This window comes from Ostrea edulis, chromosome 3, assembly GCF_947568905.1.
Source record: "Ostrea edulis chromosome 3, xbOstEdul1.1, whole genome shotgun sequence".
Taxonomy (NCBI): domain Eukaryota; kingdom Metazoa; phylum Mollusca; class Bivalvia; order Ostreida; family Ostreidae; genus Ostrea; species Ostrea edulis.
Window position 1 is genome coordinate 94,590,121 of NC_079166.1, and position 17,248 is coordinate 94,607,368.

Genomic DNA, 17,248 nt, shown 5'->3' on the forward strand with positions numbered 1-17,248 from the left:
TTGATGTGGGTGCATTTTTTTTTAGAAAAATGTTATAATGGAATTAATCACCCTTACCCCCTACATACACATTGAAAAATGAAATTGATATTTAAACATATTTGGTGTATTATACTGTAAAATTGTATCATTTTCTATTTTAAAAAAAATGTGTAAATATAATATATTGTGTCCAGTTATTAAAAGAAATGTATGAAAAATAACTAAATATTTATGCAATCATTGTGAGTGCGAAAAGGTCAACTACAAGAGCACATACTGTAGATCAAACTTAAATGGCTCATAGAAACATTCTACTGTTGTGATGTTGAATTCTCAGAGAGGTAACATTTAAACTATAGAAATGTCAGTAGTTTATCTCTGCTAACAGTATCTCTTAAACTTCATTTCCGGAAAGGAAAGGGTAGAGGTACACAATTTGAGATAATTTCAGATTTAACCTCATTTGGTATAAAAAAAATCTATTCAATAATTTAGATATCACTTGACCAACTGTAAAAAATGAAATAAGATAAGAAAGAGGGTGTTGCGTAGAAGCGGTAATATTTAAACACCAGTGACGTAGAACTTACCTTCATTCTTATTTCGTATTTACCATTTACATACCTGTGGGATTTCCCAGTATAAGGGCAATCCTAAAATATTTCATGTGTCCGTACAAAGTCTAAACCTAAGTTTTGAAATCGTGAAAATTAAATTGTTGTTTTTTAATGAGAATTAGACACAATGTATAGGGTTACGAGTGTAACAAATACCTACTATCCTATACTACTACAGTCTAAATACTTAATATCCTATACTACTACAGTCTAAATACTTACTATCCTATACTACTACAGTCTAAATACTTAATATCCTATACTACTACAGTCTAAATACTTACTATCCTATACTACTACAGTCTAAATACTTACTATCCTATACTACTACAGTCTAAATACTTAATATACTACACTACTACAGTCTAAATACTTAATATCCTACACTACTACAGTCTAAATACTTACTATCCTATACTACTACAGTCTAAATACTTAATGTCCTATACTACTACAGTCTAAATACTTACTATCCTATACTACTACAGTCTAAATACTTAATATCCTATACTACTACAGTCTAAATACTTACTATCCTATACTACTACAGTCTAAATACTTAATATCCTATACCACTACAGTCTAAATACTTACTATCCTATACTACTACAGTCTAAATACTTACTACAGTCTAAATACTTAATATCCTATACTACTACAGTCTAAATACTTAATATCCTACACTACTACAGTCTAAATACTTAATATCCTATACTACTACAGTCTAAATACTTACTATCCTATACTACTACAGTCTAAATACTTAATATTCTATACTACTACAGTCTAAATACTTACTATCCTATACTACTACAGTCTAAATACTTAATATCCTATACTACTACAGTCTAAATACTTACTACAGTCTAAATACTTAATATCCTATACTACTACAGTCTAAATACTTACTATCCTATACTACTACAGTCTAAATACTTAATATCCTATACTACTACAGTTTAAATACTTAATATTCTATACTACTACAGTCTAAATACTTACTATCCTATACTACTACAGTCTAAATACTTAATATCCTATACTACTACAGTCTAAATACTTAATATCCTATACTACTACAGTTTAAATACTTACTATCCTACACTACTACAGTCTAAATACTTACTATCCTATACTACTACAGTCTAAATACTTAATATCCTATACTACTACAGTCTAAATACTTAATATCCTATACTACTACAGTATAAATACTTAATGTCCTATACTACTACAGTCTAAATACTTACTATCCTATACTACTACAGTCTAAATACTTAATGCCCTATACTACTACAGTCTAAATACTTACTATCCTATACTACTACAGTCTAAATACTTAATATCCTATACTACTACAGTCTAAATACTTACTATCCAATACTACCACAGTCTAAATACTTAATATCCTATACTACCACAGTCTAAATACTTAATATCCTATACTACTACAGTCTAAATACTTACTATCCTATACTACTACAGTCTAAATACTTACTATCCTATACTACTACAGTCTAAATACTTACTATCCTATACTACTACAGTCTAAATACTTACTATCCTATACTACTACAGTCTAAATACTTACTATCCTATACTACTACAGTCTAAATACTTAATATCCTATACTACTACAGTCTAAATACTTACTACAGTCTAAATACTTTATATCCTATACTACTACAGTCTAAATACTTACTACAGTCTAAATACTTAATATCCTATACTACTACAGTCTAAATACTTACTATCCTATACTACTACAGTCTAAATACTTAATATACTATACTACTACAGTCTATATACTTACTATCCTATACTACTACAGTCTAAATACTTACTATCCTATACTACTACAGTCTAAATACTTAATATCCTATACTACTACAGTCTAAATACTTAATATCCTATACTACTACAGTCTAAATACTTAATATCCTATACTACTACAGTCTAAATACTTACTACAGTCTAAATACTTAATATCCTATACTACCACAGTCTAAATACTTACTATCCTATACTACTACAGTCTAAATACTTAATATACTATACTACTACAGTCTATATACTTACTATCCTATACTACTACAGTCTAAATACTTACTATCCTATACTACTACAGTCTAAATACTTACTATCCTATACTACTACAGTCTAAATACTTACTATCCTATACTACTACAGTCTAAATACTTACTATCCTATACTACTACAGTATAAATACTTAATATTCTATACTACTACAGTCTAAATACTTACTATCCTATACTACTACAGTCTAAATACTTAATATCCTATACTACTACAGTCTAAATACTTAATATCCTACACTACTACAGTCTAAATACTTACTATCCTATACTACTACAGTCTAAATACTTAATGTCCTATACTACTACAGTCTAAATACTTAATATCCTATACTACTACAGTCTAAATACTTAATATCCTATACTACTACAGTCTAAATACTTAATATCCTATACTACTACAGTCTAAATACTTAATATCCTATACTACTACAGTCTAAATACTTACTACAGTCTAAATACTTAATATCCTATACTACTACAGTCTAAATACTTACTATCCTATACTACTACAGTCTAAATACTTAATATCCTATACTACTACAGTCTAAATACTTAATATCCTATACTACCACAGTCTAAATACTTAATATCCTATACTACTACAGTATAAATACTTAATATCCTATACTACTACAGTCTAAATACTTACTATCCTATACTACTACAGTCTAAATACTTACTACCCTATACTACTACAGTCTAAATACTTGCTATCCTATACTACTACAGTCTAAATACTTACTATCCTATACTACTACAGTCTAAATACTTACTATCCTATACTACTACAGTCTAAATACTTACTATCCTATACTACTACAGTCTAAATACTTACTATCCTATACTACTACAGTCTAAATACTTACTATCCTATACTACTACAGTCTAAATACTTAATATCCTATACTACTACAGTCTAAATACTTACTACAGTCTAAATACTTAATATCCTATACTACTACAGTCTAAATACTTACTACAGTCTAAATACTTAATATCCTATACTACTACAGTCTAAATACTTACTATCCTATACTACTACAGTCTAAATACTTAATATCCTATACTACTACAGTCTATATACTTACTATCCTATACTACTACAGTCTAAATACTTACTATCCTATACTACTACAGTCTAAATACTTACTATCCTATACTACTACAGTCTAAATACTTACTACAGTCTAAATACTTAATATCCTATACTACTACAGTCTAAATACTTAATATCCTACACTACTACAGTCTAAATACTTAATATCCTATACTACTACAGTCTAAATACTTACTATCCTATACTACTACAGTCTAAATACTTAATATTCTATACTACTACAGTCTAAATACTTACTATCCTATACTACTACAGTCTAAATACTTAATATCCTATACTACTACAGTCTAAATACTTACTACAGTCTAAATACTTAATATCCTATACTACTACAGTCTAAATACTTACTATCCTATACTACTACAGTCTAAATACTTAATATCCTATACTACTACAGTTTAAATACTTAATATTCTATACTACTACAGTCTAAATACTTACTATCCTATACTACTACAGTCTAAATACTTAATATCCTATACTACTACAGTCTAAATACTTAATATCCTATACTACTACAGTTTAAATACTTACTATCCTACACTACTACAGTCTAAATACTTACTATCCTATACTACTACAGTCTAAATACTTAATATCCTATACTACTACAGTCTAAATACTTAATATCCTATACTACTACAGTATAAATACTTAATGTCCTATACTACTACAGTCTAAATACTTACTATCCTATACTACTACAGTCTAAATACTTAATGCCCTATACTACTACAGTCTAAATACTTACTATCCTATACTACTACAGTCTAAATACTTAATATCCTATACTACTACAGTCTAAATACTTACTATCCAATACTACCACAGTCTAAATACTTAATATCCTATACTACCACAGTCTAAATACTTAATATCCTATACTACTACAGTCTAAATACTTACTATCCTATACTACTACAGTCTAAATACTTACTATCCTATACTACCAGTCTAAATACTTACTATCCTATACTACTACAGTCTAAATACTTACTATCCTATACTACTACAGTCTAAATACTTACTATCCTATACTACTACAGTCTAAATACTTACTATCCTATACTACTACAGTCTAAATACTTACTATCCTATACTACTACAGTCTAAATACTTACTATCCTATACTACTACAGTCTAAATACTTACTATCCTATACTACTACAGTCTTAATACTTAATATCCTATACTACTACAGTCTAAATACTTACTACAGTCTAAATACTTTATATCCTATACTACTACAGTCTAAATACTTACTACAGTCTAAATACTTAATATCCTATACTACTACAGTCTAAATACTTACTATCCTATACTACTACAGTCTAAATACTTAATATACTATACTACTACAGTCTATATACTTACTATCCTATACTACTACAGTCTAAATACTTACTATCCTATACTACTACAGTCTAAATACTTAATATCCTATACTACTACAGTCTAAATACTTAATATCCTATACTACTACAGTCTAAATACTTAATATCCTATACTACTACAGTCTAAATACTTACTACAGTCTAAATACTTAATATCCTATACTACCACAGTCTAAATACTTACTATCCTATACTACTACAGTCTAAATACTTAATATACTATACTACTACAGTCTATATACTTACTATCCTATACCACTACAGTCTAAATACTTACTATCCTATACTACTACAGTCTAAATACTTACTATCCTATACTACTACAGTCTAAATACTTACTATCCTATACTACTACAGTCTAAATACTTACTATCCTATACTACTACAGTATAAATACTTAATATTCTATACTACTACAGTCTAAATACTTACTATCCTATACTACTACAGTCTAAATACTTAATATCCTATACTACTACAGTCTAAATACTTAATATCCTACACTACTACAGTCTAAATACTTACTATCCTATACTACTACAGTCTAAATACTTAATGTCCTATACTACTACAGTCTAAATACTTAATATCCTATACTACTACAGTCTAAATACTTAATATCCTATACTACTACAGTCTAAATACTTAATATCCTATACTACTACAGTCTAAATACTTAATATCCTATACTACTACAGTCTAAATACTTACTACAGTCTAAATACTTAATATCCTATACTACTACAGTCTAAATACTTAATATCCTATACTACTACAGTCTAAATACTTAATATCCTATACTACCACAGTCTAAATACTTAATATCCTATACTACTACAGTATAAATACTTAATATCCTATACTACTACAGTCTAAATACTTACTATCCTATACTACTACAGTCTAAATACTTACTACCCTATACTACTACAGTCTAAATACTTACTATCCTATACTACTACAGTCTAAATACTTACTATCCTATACTACTACAGTCTAAATACTTACTATCCTATACTACTACAGTTTAAATACTTACTATCCTATACTACTACAGTCTAAATACTTAATATCCTATACTACTACAGTCTAAATACTTAATATCCTATACTACTACAGTCTAAATACTTACTACAGTCTAAATACTTAATATCCTATACTACTACAGTCTAAATACTTACTACAGTCTAAATACTTAATATCCTATACTACTACAGTCTAAATACTTACTATCCTATACTACTACAGTCTAAATACTTAATATCCTATACTACTACAGTCTATATACTTACTATCCTATACTACTACAGTCTAAATACTTACTATCCTATACTACTACAGTCTAAATACTTACTATCCTATACTACTACAGTCTAAATACTTACTATCCTATACTACTACAGTCTAAATACTTAATATCCTATACTACTACAGTCTAAATACTTACTACAGTCTAAATACTTAATATCCTATACTACCACAGTCTAAATACTTACTATCCTATACTACTACAGTCTAAATACTTAATATACTATACTACTACAGTCTATATACTTACTATCCTATACTACTACAGTCTAAATACTTACTATCCTATACTACTACAGTCTAAATACTTACTATCCTATACTACTACAGTCTAAATACTTACTATCCTATACTACTACAGTCTAAATACTTAATATTCTATACTACTACAGTCTAAATGCTTACTATCCTATACTACTACAGTCTAAATACTTAATATCCTATACTACTACAGTCTAAATACTTAATATCCTACACTACTACAGTCTAAATACTTACTATCCTATACTACTACAGTCTAAATACTTAATGTCCTATACTACTACAGTCTAAATACTTAATATCCTATACTACTACAGTCTAAATACTTAATATCCTATACTACTACAGTCTAAATACTTACTACAGTCTAAATACTTAATATCCTATACTACTACAGTCTAAATACTTAATATACTATACTACTACAGTCTATATACTTACTATCCTATACTACTACAGTCTAAATACTTACTATCCTATACTACTACAGTCTAAATACTTAATATCCTATACTACTACAGTCTAAATACTTAATATCCTATACTACTACAGTCTAAATACTTAATATCCTATACTACTACAGTCTAAATACTTACTACAGTCTAAATACTTAATATCCTATACTACCACAGTCTAAATACTTACTATCCTATACTACTACAGTCTAAATACTTAATATACTATACTACTACAGTCTATATACTTACTATCCTATACTACTACAGTCTAAATACTTACTATCCTATACTACTACAGTCTAAATACTTACTATCCTATACTACTACAGTCTAAATACTTACTATCCTATACTACTACAGTCTAAATACTTACTATCCTATACTACTACAGTCTAAATACTTACTATACTATACTACTACAGTATAAATACTTAATATTCTATACTACTACAGTCTAAATACTTACTATCCTATACTACTACAGTCTAAATACTTAATATCCTACACTACTACAGTCTAAATACTTAATATCCTACACTACTACAGTCTAAATACTTACTATCCTATACTACTACAGTCTAAATACTTAATGTCCTATACTACTACAGTCTAAATACTTAATATCCTATACTACTACAGTCTAAATACTTAATATCCTATACTACTACAGTCTAAATACTTAATATCCTATACTACTACAGTCTAAATACTTAATATCCTATACTACTACAGTCTAAATACTTACTACAGTCTAAATACTTAATATCCTATACTACTACAGTCTAAATACTTAATATCCTATACTACTACAGTCTAAATACTTAATATCCTATACTACCACAGTCTAAATACTTAATATCCTATACTACTACAGTATAAATACTTAATATCCTATACTACTACAGTCTAAATACTTACTATCCTATACTACTACAGTCTAAATACTTACTACCCTATACTACTACAGTCTAAATACTTACTATCCTATACTACTACAGTCTAAATACTTACTATCCTATACTACTACAGTCTAAATACTTACTATCCTATACTACTACAGTCTAAATACTTACTATCCTATACTACTACAGTCTAAATACTTACTATCCTATACTACTACAGTTTAAATACTTACTATCCTATACTACTACAGTCTAAATACTTAATATCCTATACTACTACAGTCTAAATACTTACTACAGTCTAAATACTTAATATCCTATACTACTACAGTCTAAATACTTACTACAGTCTAAATACTTAATATCCTATACTACTACAGTCTAAATACTTACTATCCTATACTACTACAGTCTAAATACTTAATATCCTATACTACTACAGTCTATATACTTACTATCCTATACTACTACAGTCTAAATACTTACTATCCTATACTACTACAGTCTAAATACTTACTATCCTATACTACTACAGTCTAAATACTTACTATCCTATACTACTACAGTCTAAATACTTAATATCCTATACTACTACAGTCTAAATACTTAATATCCTATACTACTACAGTCTAAATACTTACTACAGTCTAAATACTTAATATCCTATACTACCACAGTCTAAATACTTACTATCCTATACTACTACAGTTTAAATACTTAATATACTATACTACTACAGTCTATATACTTACTATCCTATACTACTACAGTCTAAATACTTACTATCCTATACTACTAGTCTAAATACTTACTATCCTATACTACTACAGTCTAAATACTTACTATCCTATACTACTACAGTCTAAATACTTACTATCCTATACTACTACAGTATAAATACTTAATATTCTATACTACTACAGTCTAAATACTTACTATCCTATACTACTACAGTCTAAATACTTAATATCCTATACTACTACAGTCTAAATACTTAATATCCTACACTACTACAGTCTAAATACTTACTATCCTATACTACTACAGTCTAAATACTTAATGTCCTATACTACTACAGTCTAAATACTTAATATCCTATACTACTACAGTCTAAATACTTAATATCCTATACTACTACAGTCTAAATACTTACTACAGTCTAAATACTTAATATCCTATACTACTACAGTCTAAATACTTACTATCCTATACTACTACAGTCTAAATACTTACTATCCTATACTACTACAGTCTAAATACTTAATATCCTATACTACCACAGTCTAAATACTTAATATCCTATACTACTACAGTATAAATACTTAATATCCTATACTACTACAGTCTAAATACTTACTATCCTATACTACTACATTCTAAATACTTAATATCCTATACTACTACAGTCTAAATACTTAATATCCTATACTACTACAGTCTAAATACTTAATATCCTATACTACTACAGTCTAAATACTTACTATCCTATACTACTACAGTCTAAATACTTACTACAGTCTAAATACTTAATATCCTATACTACTACAGTCTAAATACTTAATATCCTATACTACTACAGTCTAAATACTTACTACAGTCTAAATACTTAATATCCTATACTACTACAGTCTAAATACTTACTATCCTATACTACTACAGTCTAAATACTTAATATACTATACTACTACAGTCTATATACTTACTATCCTATACTACTACAGTCTAAATACTTACTATCCTATACTACTACAGTCTAAATACTTAATATCCTATACTACTACAGTCTAAATACTTACTATTCTATACTACTACAGTCTAAATACTTACTATCCTATACTACTACAGTATAAATACTTAATATTCTATACTACTACAGTCTAAATACTTACTATCCTATACTACTACAGTCTAAATACTTAATATCCTATACTACTACAGTCTAAATACTTAATATCCTACACTACTACAGTCTAAATACTTACTATCCTATACTACTACAGTCTAAATACTTAATGTCCTATACTACTACAGTCTAAATACTTAATATCCTATACTACTACAGTCTAAATACTTAATATCCTATACTACTACAGTCTAAATACTTAATATCCTATACTACTAGTCTAAATACTTAATATCCTATACTACTACAGTCTAAATACTTACTACAGTCTAAATACTTAATATCCTATACTACTACAGTCTAAATACTTACTATCCTATACTACTACAGTCTAAATACTTACTACAGTCTAAATACTTAATATCCTATACTAATACAGTCTAAATACTTAATATCCTATACTACTACAGTCTAAATACTTACTACAGTCTAAATACTTAATGTCCTATACTACTACAGTCTAAATACTTACTACAGTCTAAATACTTAATGTCCTATACTACTACAGTCTAAATACTTACTATCCTATACTACTACAGTCTAAATACTTAATATCCTATACTACTACAGTCTAAATACTTACTATCCTATACTACTACAGTCTAAATACTTACTACAGTCTAAATACTTAATATCCTATACTACTACAGTCTAAATACTTACTATCCTATACTACTACAGTCTAAATACTTAATATCCTATACTACTACAGTCTAAATACTTACTACAGTCTAAATACTTAATATCCTATACTAATACAGTCTAAATACTTACTATCCTATACTACTACAGTCTAAATACTTAATATCCTATACTACTACAGTCTAAATACTTACTATCCTATACTACTACAGTCTAAATACTTAATATCCTATACTACTACAGTCTAAATACTTACTATCCTATACTACTACAGTCTAAATACTTACTACAGTCTAAATACTTAATATCCTATACTACTACAGTCTAAATACTTACTATCCTATACTACTACAGTCTAAATACTTAATGTCCTATACTACTACAGTCTAAATACTTAATATCCTATACTACTACAGTCTAAATACTTACTACAGTCTAAATACTTAATATCCTATACTAATACAGTCTAAATACTTACTATCCTATACTACTACAGTCTAAATACTTAATATCCTATACTACTACAGTCTAAATACTTACTATCCTATACTACTACAGTCTAAATACTTAATATCCTATACTACTACAGTCTAAATACTTACTATCCTATACTACTACAGTCTAAATACTTACTACAGTCTAAATACTTAATATCCTATACTACTACAGTCTAAATACTTACTATCCTATACTACTACAGTCTAAATACTTAATGTCCTATACTACTACAGTCTAAATACTTAATATCCTATACTACTACAGTCTAAATACTTACTACAGTCTAAATACTTAATATCCTATACTAATACAGTCTAAATACTTACTATCCTATACTACCACAGTCTAAATACTTAATATCCTATACTACTACAGTTTAAATACTTAATATTCTATACTACTACAGTCTAAATACTTACTATCCTATACTACTACAGTCTAAATACTTAATATCCTATACTACTACAGTCTAAATACTTACTATCCTATACTACTACAGTCTAAATACTTACTATCCTATACTACTACAGTCTAAATACTTAATATCCTACACTACTACAGTCTAAAACCTCGTGTCTACCCGTATGTATTATTTTCTACAACCATCTGTACACAACTCTGACCACAAAACAAAATATGGGAAGTTTAATACGCATCAACAAGAGGTCCATGGGCCACATCACTCACCTGCGTCACCTTGTCTCATATTTAAAGACTTTTCTTATATATTCGCATGCAAAACTTTGATCTCTGTTGTGACTCCAGCCTACTCCCGGGGGCCATGATTTTCACAAAATTGAACCCGCAATATGTCACGAAACCTTCATGTAAATGTGAACTTTTGCTAGCCAGTGATTTTTCAGAAAATATTGAATGATTGTCCCTATATATTTGTATGCGACATTTTGATCCCCTACTGTAGCCCCATCTTACCCCCGGGAACCATGATCTTTACAAACTTCAGTCTGCATTATCTCAGGAAGCTTTTGTGCAAAGGTAAACTTCTTTAGCTCAATGGTTCTTAAGGATAACATTTTTAAAGATTTTTTTTCTCTATATTAGTTATTCAAAACTTTGATCTCCTATTGTTGGTCCATCCTGACCCCAGGGGTCATTAATTTAACAAACTTGAATTTGCACTATGTCAGGAAGCTTTTTATGTAAATCTCAGCTTTTCTGGCACTGTGGTTGTTGAGAAGAATATTTTTTTTAAAGACGTTCCTTATATATTGGTATGTAAAACTTTGATTCACTATTGTCGCCTCATCTTATCCCCCAGGGGCCAGGATTTGAACAAACTTGAATATGCACTATGTCAGGAAGCTTTCATGTAAACCTCAGCTCTTCTGGGCCAGTGGTTCTTGAGAAGATTTTTAAATGACCCACCCAATTTTTGCATTTCTGTGATTAACTCTCATTTGAAGGGGGGGGGGGGGGGGGGGGGGGGGTGACCCTTCATTTGAACAAACTTGAAAACCCTTGGAATTTTATTTCAAACTTGGCACATTGTACGTGTGTTTCAATTAAGGAAAAAATCTAGATGGAAAACGTAAGAAAAATATCTTGTGTCCCTGAGGGATCTGTACCAGGTCGTTAAAAAGATTATTTCTTTATACAATAAATTCTAGGACCTTATCCGCTGAACCAAGCAGTGGAACTTTAGTTGTAATGGAAAATTCACATACATAAGAAGTTGATATTAATAGCAGTGCAATCGTTTGTATTTTTTTTTTTTTTTTTTTTTTTTTTTGATATTTAAAAAAAATGCCCTCGTGAACAAAATTTCAAAGCGACAGTCTTTTTTAGTGGAAAACTCTAAGAACATATTCATGCAAAATTTCTTTTGTTTCAAGGTGACATTTTTTTCTGAAATTCGGAGAAATCCCTCTATTTTAACGCTAAAAATTATATTAATCGCTTATTGCTTATTGCTTAAACTCAAATTATTTTGGCTATTTCTTGTTAAGGGGATATGCTTGTGACGTATTTGAGGTCACTGCGCAACTCGAACTAACGTACTTGGGTCATGATTGTCGTGACATAAATTGATTATGACTTTGGCTAAAGTCATATGTTCGAAATACAAAACCATAAATCCTAACAGTTGGGCCTTATTTTGATTAAATAATTTTGTATGAATGCCGTTATGACGTGTTTTAGCACATATCAGGTAACGACATAAGCGCGTGATTTTCGACGCCATGTTTACGTTCTTTAAAGGTCATATGAAACGATTTCTAACAGTGGTATTTTACTTTAAAAACATAAAGATGGGTATGAATGAAGGTCAAATAGCATTTAATAACAAAAGTTTTGTCTTCGGATTGATAAGAAATAAAGCTGTAAACTTGTACATAGAATGAATTTGTTACCCGCTTATCGTTCTTGATTCTGTGTGTCGTGACGTCACAACGACCCATCGATGTAAACAACGCAAAGACAATGGTGTAGGCCTACCGTTCTGTTCAACGAAATATCTCAATGCATTTAATGGATATGGCCTAATTTCTGTTTTCTGACGAACTGTCCGATTTTGTGGTTCAACCATATCAGTTTAAACCAGTCAGGAATGATGCACAGCAAGCAAATAACGGTCTTCAACAGGGGATGATATTGAAGAAGTCAACACTGCACAGTCACCTGAAGTATGGCCACTACTACCCCCTCCTTTTCTTTCGGGGATAATTTCTCCTCCAAAATGTTTGGATTCCTTGTCTATCCCATGCAAATTTCGATATATGTAATCATTTCCCACTTTTTTTAAGCTTTAGAGATTGGCCTTCTACCGGTAATAATAAAGCCGGTAGAAGGCCTATCTCTAAATCTTACAAAAAGTGGGAAAGTCAAACGATTACATAAATAGAAATTGGGATCGGTTAAACAGGGAATTCATATATTTTGGAGAAATTATCGCCGCAAAAAAAAAAGGAGAAAATAATAATAATCAGAAGGGGTGGGGGTAGGGGGGTTAGTACTGTCCACACATCAGATGCCTGTAGATTTCAAGACTCCATGTCATCAGATACTGATGTTTAACTGTCATTTTAAAAAACTTGTGTACATTTCATTTACGAAATGTAATAAAAATAGTATAAAATCTGTAATGGTAATCCCATTTTCCTTTTCATACGATTGATTGAATGTTTTACGCCCCACCCCAGAATATTTCACTCATATGGAGACGTCACCACTGCCGGTGAAGGGCTGTAAAAGGCCTTTGCTCGGCGCCTATGGTCATTGAGCAGGGAGGGATCTTTATCGTGCCACACGTGCTGTGACACGGGACCTCGGTTTTTGCTGTCTTATCCGAAGGACCGCCTCTTTCGACAAGCAAAGGGGTACTGAGGACCTGTTAAAATGTTCTTGTATAGGTGTAGAGTACCCTAAATGTGGCAAATGTATCATGGATGTCATCTGTTGTATTGGCGCACGGTTCTTCATAATCGGCTAGTGTTTCCTCATGTGTCCCAAGTTAAGTATAAAATTCACAACTCGTTGTTTTTAATGGGGGAGGGTGCTTCTATATTTTTCAATTGTAAGTTATATATAAAAATTGCTTGCGTTTAATTCTATAACAGGCATTTACTTTCTCACTTTACATCCTCGCTGTTCAAATATTATTTTAATGAATATTTATTTTTATTTTTAATAAGCATGTTTAGTTATGTTTAGTTATCAGTACTGATATAGTATATGGGATATAAATTATAATTTCTGAATGATACTTCATGATTTTCTTTTTGAATTTCAGAATGAAAGGTTTATTTACAATTTTGATTCAACTGAATTTTACAATTGATAATAAAATAAAACCTACACACTTTTGGGATACTAGTAACTCGGTATATTACACGTATAGGCCTAATAAAGATGAAACTATACGAATATCGTTGACTGATAGAGTTTGTAATGTAGATAAGATATGAAAAAAGAATATAATTGTATCGAGTATATTTATTCAAAGTTCACGTTCATTGATGGAATGTGTTTTTGTGATTACAATGATAACCAACCTTTGTGTAATTTAGTAACATATACTTCCAGTGTCTTTGCTTTAACTAAGCGGTTGACTTTAATTTATATTTTGATTTGTCTCAATCTTTGGAAAATAAAAAAATGATTGGCACAGCGTCTGATTTTAAATTGATCTATTTGTGTCCACATTGTTTGGCTACCGACGGATGTACTGAAGTGCAGTGTTCATGACAAATCCATCGCGTCGGAGATTTTATATACCCATATGTATATTTTTTCTAAATCTAGTATCCCCTGGGAAGAGGTACATATGCACCCTCTTCTACGACCTACATGTAACACATGTACAACGATTAAATGCAGCACACTGTGGCATTTTTCTAATACTTAGTTATACCAGGCCTAGTTGTTTACATCACAGTGCGTCTTTTTGACGTCATCAGCAAGGGAGATAAGCCGCGGTCATCAAAAATCATTTTCGTGATCGAGTACATTTGATCAGCTATTATGACAGTATAATACATTAAATTACAAAATTAAAAATGAATTGTTGTTTAATAAACCTTGATTAATGAATTTCCATGCATAACTTTTTTCTTTAGGATATCGTTTCATATGACCTTTAAGTTGACAGCAGACATAGTTTGACAGATGTCGTGGTACCGCATGTTATTATATATTTGTAGACCTGTGTATTCTGTTCAAAATATATTCAAAATAGAAATGAAAGACGGAGTCGCAACACGTCGAACAGAATATCTGCACAATATCAAAAGTACATATATAGCCAAATTGAACAATAAAGTTAGGACTAAAAAAAGTCTGCAAATTTTTTATCATGCCAGAGTAATAATAAATATTTCATATTATATTCCGAAATTTCGTAAATAATAAAAATAATTGAAATATCTTTACCCGAGGACTAAATATTGTGTGGGCAGATAGGTACATATGGTACAGCTCACGTCTATACCTCTACCTGCACATGTATATACTGTCTGCGTCTTGTGAGTTAATAATGCAGTTCATTGGTTCATCTATGATACATGTAACCTCAAGTACCATAATAATTAGAGAAATACAAAGCAGGCTACGAACTATTTAGCACTTATTTCTCCATATGCATAGCGGAATATAATTCAATACCGATCGATTTACTCATCAGAGAAAATAGCTTCAAATGAGGTGTGCATGCACGCATTTTTTGCAGAAATAATTGAAATGTTTAATTGCCTATTTGAATCAAAATTATATATTGTTAGATGTTTAGATTTGAAATTTGATCGGCCGATACATGTCAAAATACCTATGTCATAAAACGGAAAAAATAAGGAATAGGCAAAATCTAAACTGACTTATCATCCTGTAGCTGCTCTCATCAAATAATGATTGTATGTTTTAAATCTAACATAGTACATGTATTCTACCTCATCTAATTTTCATTTGCAGATGGGGGGGGGGGGGGGGGGGGGGGGGGGGGGAGCTTGACTTGAACGCGTGTTCTAGACCCCCCCTCCCCCCCTTACTTTAAAACAGGTATATTTGTTACCTAAATCCATATTTAAATAGACTGATCCCACACCCTCCCCAGATTGCATAGAAAGTAAACCAAACCAAACATTTGATGATTCTTGTGTATTTTTAAAATAAAGTAGAGGATCTAAAGGAGAGGAAGCACTACCCCCCCCCCCCCCCCTCTCCCCATCCTCCTAGGCATCTGATCCCACATGTGGTAAGTCCAGGAATCCGTGTTTGCCAAACTGTTTATTTTGTATTTCTTATAGGAATTATGAGATTAATCACTGTTCGTTTAATTCTTTAACTTTCATTCATAGTTTTATGAAAATGTTTGCGCCCATCTTGTTACACCTCTCCCTTTTCGAAAATTTTTTGGTTTCTCCAGAATATCTGTTGAAAATTTAGAATACTTAGAATAAATATCAATCAAATGATTTACACAAACATTTAAAACAATATTTGCAGTATAGAGGGGTACATAATTATGTAGATCTGTGTTACGTAATTTCTTTATCGGTACATAAGTATCTAGTTAAATCATTAATGTTCTAACTAGAATGTGTCCATCATCCGT

General features: G+C 30.0%; 1 protein-coding gene across 2 annotated transcripts in view; it reads right to left on the reverse strand.

Annotated features, from left to right (window-relative positions):
* Positions 1 to 17,248, reverse strand: part of LOC125675812 (uncharacterized) — a 133,162-nt gene that overhangs the window by 36,031 nt on the left and 79,883 nt on the right. The window lies entirely within an intron of this gene.